Consider the following 8,517-nt stretch of genomic DNA (forward strand, 5'->3'; position numbering starts at 1 on the left):
TCATGGCAGACGGGCGGCTTTGCAGGCTCATGGCAGACGGGCGGCTTTGAAGGCTCAATACAGACGGGCAGCTCATGCGGCACTTGGCAGACGGACAGTTCAGACGGCGTAGGGCAGACGGGCAGTTCAGGCGCCGTTGGGCAGACGTGCAGTTCAGGCGCCGTTGGGCAGACGGACAGTTCAGGCGCCGTTGGGCAGACGGGCAGTTCAGGCCGGCTGAGACGCACTGTAGGCCTGGTGCGTGGTGCCGGAACTGGAGGTACCGGGCTAAGGACATGCACCTTCAGGCTAGTGCGGGGAACAACAACAGGGCACACTGGACTCTCAAGGCGTACTATAGGCCTGGTGCGTGGTACCGGCACTGGTGGTACCGGGCTGAGGGCACGCACATCAGGGCGAGTACGGGGAGAAGGAACAGTGCGTACAGGGCTCTGGAGACGCACAGGAGGCTTAGTGCGTGGTGCCGGAACTGGTGGTACTGGACTGGAGACACGCACCATAGGGAGAGTGCGTGGAGGAGGAACAGGGCTCTGGAGACGCACTGGAAGCCTGGTGCGTGGTGTAGGCACTGGTGGTACTGGCCTGGAGCGGGGAGGTGGCGCCGGAAATACCGGACCGTGCAGGCGTACTGGCTCCCTTGAGCATTGAGCCTGCCCAACCTTACCTGGTTGAATGCTCCCCGTCGCCCGACCAGTGCGGGGAGGTGGAATAACCCGCACCGGGCTATGTAGGCGAACCGGGGACACCATGCGTAAGGCTGGTGCCATGTAAACCGGCCCGAGGAGACGCACTGGTGGCCAGATATGTAGGGCCGGCTTCATGACATCCGGCTCAATACTCAATCTAGCCCTGCCAGTGCGGGGAGGTGGAATAACCCGCACCGGGCTATGCACACGTACAGGAGACACCGTGCGCTCTACTGCGTAACACGGTGTCTGCCCGTACTCCCGCTCTCCACGGTTAGCCTGGGAAGTGGGCGCAGGTCTCCTACCTGCCCTCGGCCCACTACCTCTTAGCCCCCCCCCCAAGAAATTTTTGGGGTTTACTCACAGGCTTCCTTGCTAGTCGCGTACCCTCATAACTTCGGTTCCTCTCTCCGGTTGCCTCTGCTCTCCTAATCGCCTCCAGCTGTTCCCATGGAAGGCGATCTCTTCCAGCTCGGATCTCCTCCCATGTGTAGCAACCCTTGCCGTCCAATACATCCTCCCATGTCCACGAGTCCTGGTTACTTTGCCGCTGTTGTTGGTTCCGCTCACGCTGCTTGATCCATGTGTGGTGGGAGATTCTGTCACGGTCGTCTTGAGGTGAATGAATGGACCAAGGCGCAGCGTGATATGAATACATCTTTTATTTTACGACGAAGATGAACACGAAACGAAACACTTATACAAACTATACAAAACAACAAACAACCGTGAAGCTACAAACGAAAGTGCACACACAAGCTACTTACGTTCAACATAGACAATCTCCCACAATCACCTAAAGCCTATGGCTGCCTTAAATATGGCTCCCAATCAGAGACAATTAATGACATCTGTCTCTGATTGAGAACCAAACCAGGCAACCATAGACTTTCCTAGAACTCTCTCCTGAACACAACCCCATACACTATACAACACCCCCTAAACAATACACACACCCTAAACTAGACAAAACACACAAACTTCCCATGTCACACCCTGACCTAACTAAAATAATAAAGAAAACAAAGAATACTAAGGCCAGGGCGTGACAAACAGAGACAATAGCCCAGTGTTTTTACTTAAGATTGCTCAAGCTTGGCAAAAAAACAAATCCCTCATGTATAAATTATAATAATCTGAGAACCAGAGAATCAAGCAACAACATTTTCCACTGTTAGATCAAAGACTAAAGCATCATATAATCAATGCCCATGAAATGTGTCAAAGATCAAAACAGAGTTCTCATCCCTGTATTGCCCTTTGAGGTGGTATCGTATCCCAAAGGTACTTTGCTGCAGATCATCAGTCTGATCATCGTCTATGTTTTACTGTAGCACACAGGTTGACCACTAAGACAATGCATGTTGCTTTAACGGTAAGTAATGGTACCAATTTAGAGGCCAGTAAGGTTTGGGGATTATATTCTGCAAAATATGCAATTTCATGTAACTTTAAATTGCAAAAAAATCCAACAGGCAAGCAAGCAAATAATCAATCCCAGAAATGCAAATACAGCTCACAAATGAATTAATTTCTTCATCTCAGACACACAGAGTCCATAAAACTACATGCCCCCCACCATACGACCCTCAGATGCAAAGTGAACGCATCCTTCTCTCGATGTCTCTCACACTCAGCAACAAAAATACAGCCCCCCCTCTGTTTGTGTCTGGGAGGCTCTCCCCAGCCGTCTGTGGTTAGGGCTCTCACACGGAACATGTGTCTCTCTCATCACAGCAGTGGATGTGCTGAAACATTTCATTTACTAAAGGTAGCCGAGCACAGACGATAGCCATTTGTTCTGTGAGCACTGATGGTGTCTCATCTGCTCCTCTATTAACTTTAGTGTGAAGCACAGATATAGTCATTGCAGCATAGATATGCTATACATTAGTTTTCAAGTGTGCAGGAATGTATGAACACATGAACGCATGAAGGTTCTCTCTCTCTCTGTGTGTGTGTGTGTGTGTGTGTGTGTGTGTGTGTGTGTGTGTGTGTGTGTGTGTGTGTGTGTGTGTGTGTGTGTGTGTGTGTGTGTGTGTGTGTGTGTGTGTGTGTGTGTGTGTGTGTGTGTGTGTGTGTGTGTGTGTGTGTGTGTAAGAGCAGATAAAGCTTGGTTGGGTATGCATGTGTGTATATGCAAGGATGTGTGTGTGTTTCCCAACAATCATAAAGTACTGTATATTGCTCTGCTGAACCATACATTAAGATATGTATAACAATACATATATTGTATTGTAGGTCTAGTAGATGACAGAGTGGACTCCATGGCTTTGATAATAATTGAGAACACTTTGGGCAGATTCCTTCTCAGTCGCCCTAAAGTCACATATGAAAGGCATTAATACAGCCACCAGTGCAGAGGAAACAGGACTGAACCATGCAGAGCTCCACTCCCCTCCAACTATTGATAAAAACAAAACTTGAAAAAGACAGCGGCTTATTTGTAACTTTGTGACAGATCCCTTCAAGCAAGTAAAGCAGTCATGCCAGCTTTTATGAAAGAAATATATATTTGTTCACTGCTGCAAATATCAATTAAACAGCCAGCAAATTGTGCCAAATATAGAGTTCAAATTAAATTCTAAAACACAAGTTCTCTTGAAGCAGCAGAGGAGCAATTTCTTTTAATTTATCTGATGCTTCTGTTCCCTGTATTGGTGTCTGGGAGCTCTGAAAATGAGCAAAGAGCTTTTTTCATATCTGGGATGAAGTACATTTTTCTGCCCAAATTGGTCTCCTCCTGTAAGAGGGTGATCATAAGCACATCCTGGGACTTTGAGCGAGGGGCTGTGCTGACGCTGCTGTTGTTCAGTAGGCTGGGCTGGGCTGGGCTGCAGCAGCCGGGAAGCCAGGCAGACAAGGACCTGCGCTCAGCACACGGAGCGCTCTCATCCTGAAACAAGAATAGCCCAGGGGAACCAAGACATCAACACCCCCCAAAAACGACTTCAAAACAAAAACAAAACAACAACCCAAAAAGCCTCTTGAGCCAGCACTGGGTGATTGCCAGCTGCACTCTAGATTACCAGGCTCTGCGAGAGCCTTTTTGCAATCTCTCTGAGATGTAGAATCTTTAGCTCCTTACATTAATCAGTTCAGCTGGGAAGGGATGGATGGCGACATGCAAACCACTCAGCACGACGGGGAGGGAACTCATAATCAGCAATCAGATATTCTATGTAGCCATAGGGGGCGGGGTGAGGGCTCATCTCAGAAAGGTCAAGGGCTTCTCTACTGCCAGCCTACCACCATCCTCCCTCCCTCTCACTGAGACCTGACACACCCAGACATTGTCTCTGTCAGATTCCTCCTGTGTTGGCCCTACTGCTCCACTCACTGTGGAGAAAATAAACTGGAATGTTTGTTTGATGTCATTTTAAGTGAACCAAAACAATCTGTAGGGTCAAAGGATCTATGAAATTTACATCACACTGGTTTGAATACATTTGGGCTTATTTACAAATTGAAAAAAAGTAGGCAATAAATTATTGGCTCAGATAAAGAGGTATTTTTTTCAATAGCATTATGCTCCTGAATATGCTATGTCCTTTGTTTTCAAACTAAGTTCATTGCACTGCATAACATCCTTTCATCTTGTAATTAGTACTGAAGCAGCATTTATTTTATTTCTAACAAATATATGTGCATAAAAATCAAATCTAAGTGGCCTGTTAAAACAAGGCTGTTTTCCTTTGTTATTTATGACGATCATAATAAGATGCATGGAGAAGTAGTTCGTAAAGCCTGTAACCTTGAGAGATAGTTTCACTCTGGGGCCTGCATGCGGCTCTATGAGGCATTCCTCCCTCCTCTTCTCCATTCTGCTGTGTTGTGGCAACACTAACCAGAGTCAGGACAGAGGCTCTCTGATGGGGAGGGCCCAGAGGTCACCGTTTCATTCTGGGGGTTTTTCCATTACCTACAGCGCCTCATAGTGCTGTGGAGTACTACTCCACCTGAGGTTGGTTGTGTTTCTCTATATGCTTAAGGACATGCAGGTGCCTGGTCTAAATGATGCCATCCCACAAGTAGCCCCCTGAAGGCAGGGACATATAATCAATCTGCTTACACTGTTCCCTGCCTTTTGTACTCAGGTTGTGTCACGGTGAGTCTTGAGACGATCTTTGTTAAATGTGGCTTTTCCCCTGCCTGTTCCCTGATTTAATCAAAATTCCAGCTACTTCTCATTCATCAGCCCTCATTCCTTCCCTGGATCCATTTATGAGCTATAGCAGTTCTCCATGGAGACGAGATGCATACCCCAGCATGACCCATCTTTAACCTCTGACATGAGGTACCCCTGTCCCGCATACCATGTTAATCTACTGTAGCTAGCTATAACATGCATGTAACATAATATAACATAACAGTGCTGAGTAGAACTGGGAGAGGGTGGTGTCAGCTCTATTCAGAAAGGGACTTGCTTATTTCACTCTGAGGTCAATTACAGCCAACTCTTGAGATAGGAGATGTCAGGGTAAAACAGCACACAAACAATGCTCCTCTTCTCTTTCAGCCCACCACTTCACACTTACAGCTGAAGTCGGAAGTTTACATACACTTAGGTTGGAGTCATTAAAACTTGTTTTTCAACCACTCCACACATTTCTTGTTAACAAACTACAGTTTTGGCAAGTCGGTTAGGACATCTACTTTGTGCATGACACAAGTAATTTTTTCAACACTTGTTTACAGACAGATTATTTCACTTATCACTGTATCACAATTCCAGTGGGTCAGAAGTTTACATACACTAAGTTGACTGTGACTTTAAACAGCTTGGAAAATTCCAGAAAATGATGTCATGGCTTTAGATGCTTCTGATAGGCTAATTGACATAATGTGAGTCAATTGGAGGTGTAGTGCCTCTTTGCTTGACATCATGGGAAAAAATTAAAAAATCAGCCAAGACCCCCCAAAAAAATTGTAGACCTCCACAAGTCTGGTTCATCCGTGGGAGCAATTTCCAAATGCCTGAAGGTACCACGTTCATCTGTACAAACAATAGTACGCAAGGTTAAACACCATGGGACCACGCAGCCGTCATACCGCTCAGGAAGGAGAAGCGTTCTGTCTCCTACAGATGAACGTACTTTGGTGTGAAAAGTGCAAATCAATCCCAGAACAACAGCAAAGGACCTTGTGAAGATGCTGGAGGAAACAGGTACAAAAGTATCTATATCCACAGTAAAACAAGTCCTATATTGACATAACCTGAAAGGCCGCTCAGCAAGAAAGAAGCCACTGCTCCAAAACCGCCATAAAAAATCCAGACTACGGTTTGCAACTGCACATGGGGACAAAGATTGTACTTTTTGGAGAAATGTCCTCTGGTCTGATGAAACAAAAATAGAACTGTTTGGACATAATGACCATCGTTATGTTTGGAGGAAAAAGGGGGAGGCTTGCAAGCCGAAGAACACCATCCCAACCGTGAAGCACGGGGGTGGCAGCATCATGTTGTGGGGGTGCTTTGCTGCAGCAGGGGAAATTATGTGGATATATTGAAGCAACATCTCAAGACATCAATCAGGAAGTTAAAGCTTGGTCGCAAATGGGTCATCCAAATGAACAATGACCCCAAGCATACTTCCAAAGTTGTAGCAAAACAGCTTAAGGACAACACAGTCAAGGTATTGGAGTGGCCATCACAAAGCCCTGACCTCAATCCTATAGAAAATATGTGGTCAGAACTGAAAAAGCGTGTGCGAGCAAGGAGGCCTACAAACCTGACTCAGTTACACCAGCTCTGTCAGGAGGAATGGGTCAAAATTCACCCAACTTATTGTGGGAAGCTTGTGGAAGGCTACCCGAAACGTTTGACCCAAGTTAAACAATTTAAAGGCAATGCTACCAAATACTAATTGAGTGTATGTAAACTTCTGACCCACTGGGAATGTGATGAAAGAAATAAAAGCTGAAATAAATCATTCTCTCTACTATTATTCTGACATTTCACATTCTAAAAATATGGTGGTGATCCTAACTGACCTAAGACAGGGAATTTTTTATAGGATTAAATGTCAGGAATTGTGAAAAACTGAGTTTAAATGTATTTGGCTAAGGTGTATGTAAACTTCCGACTTCAACTGTACCTAGTGCGCAAATTTGATTACAGCTGAGAACTGAGCAGATTGGCTTTTCAGAGAAAAGCAGGTCAACTGCGGGATGCTGTGAGATGATGACACCAACCTGATAGAGTCGGAGATAAGATATCTGACATGGAGGTGGAGAGACTAGAGAGGTCTGTCTCTTTAATGGGCTTTATTTACTGCAGCATTAGAGAGGAGCACAAAGGTAGCTAACAGGAGAAACAGCCAGACTGAACAGAGCACGAGGCTCTGGGGAGAGATGCATTAACTGTCTGGAGTTCCTCACCTATACGTCTCTATCATTCCCTCATCTCTCCATCTCCCTCCCCCTCTCTCTCAGAGCACCGCCGATGCCAACACCTCTCTCCTTATGTGTCTTTATTCCTCAGCATTTGAGTCAGACAAAACGCAAAATCAATAATGCTTTTTCTCCCCCCCTCATTTCTTCTTTGATGCTACTTCAAAAGGCCAGTGGACAGCCCTCGAGAGACCTGCGGAGAAAAAAGGCAATGCAACAAGACACGCACAGAATAAAAGTACTCAGAAAACCTTTCCCTTCTTCAATCCGCTAAACCGCTGTTAACTTCTTGGCCCTGGCAGAAAGAGCTTGGGAGGGCACTGCAGGTGCAGGAGAGTGCCAGCAAAGATGCACAGAGAAACACACCATGGATATAATATCAGATCGATAACATATAGAACATAAAATGACATTGTGTTGAAATTATATCCATTTTGAAAGTGTAGGCATATCATGGAAATAGTGTAATGCACAGCCAGACAATAGGGCAAGGGATCCTGAGACCACAGATAAACACTGATGCTGCTTACAAAGCTGTCCCTTTCCAAAGGCCCTTTGAAGACTGACAGTAACAGCACGATAATCCCTCTCTACTCTTAGTGCACAATCCACTGGGTACTCTCAATACACTCCTCTAATCTCTCTCCCTTCCTCCCTCCCTCTCTATCTGTCCCTCTCTCTCCGTATTTCCCTACCTATCTCTGCCTTTCTCTCTCAAAGATGAAAAACAATTGTTCATCTACATTTCTGTGTAAAATAATCAATTTCTCTTCCGTATTTGAATGTTGCAGTGGAGTGATTTGGTCGGTGCAGCAGGACCTGGTGGACCTGTGCTGAGTGTGTTATGAGGTATTCTGAGGGAGGGAGTATTATAGCACTATTGTACAGTAGGCACTAATAAATGCTGTAGGATGGGAAGACACTTCAAAGCATCCATATGAGTGTGCACTTAAATACGGAATGACAGTTAATGCAGGAAATGAGCCACAACTAAGACAGGAGAGTGTGATCCGATACAACCTCAAGTCAGTGAGTGTGACTGGCACCCAGTTGCTTTGCCAAGCTGTCAGGCATCCGCAAGTGCTAGAGTGGAGGCCTGGGCATATCAGTGCACAGTATAGCCATAGCCACAGCCATAGAAGGCAAGGTACAGGGTAGGAGCATCGGTGCTGGGTTCTGCCATGGCTGTGTCAGGCTCAGTCTCCTTCCTGCAGTCTCCTCTCTCACTCCAGACTACACGTCCCTGTCCTCGGAGCCTCTCTGGAGCTAAATCAAAAATCCATGCTCTCAATGGGCAGTCAATATTTCATTAACCAGACCGTCTACACGCAGCCAGGACATGTCACACAGCACGCTCCAGACAGCGCCACAACTCACACACTAATAACCTGTGGAAATGCCACTACGCTTCCTTAACAAAGGCACTGTGCAGGGAGAG

The 8,517-nt window shown here is 46.1% G+C and overlaps 1 protein-coding gene across 1 annotated transcript in view; it reads right to left on the reverse strand.

Annotated features, from left to right (window-relative positions):
- LOC120053938 (nuclear receptor ROR-alpha A-like) overlaps positions 1-8,517 on the reverse strand; it is a 276,935-nt gene that overhangs the window by 54,088 nt on the left and 214,330 nt on the right. The window lies entirely within an intron of this gene.

The sequence above is a fragment of the Salvelinus namaycush genome, chromosome 9 (genome assembly GCF_016432855.1).
Source record: "Salvelinus namaycush isolate Seneca chromosome 9, SaNama_1.0, whole genome shotgun sequence".
Lineage (NCBI taxonomy): Eukaryota > Metazoa > Chordata > Actinopteri > Salmoniformes > Salmonidae > Salvelinus > Salvelinus namaycush.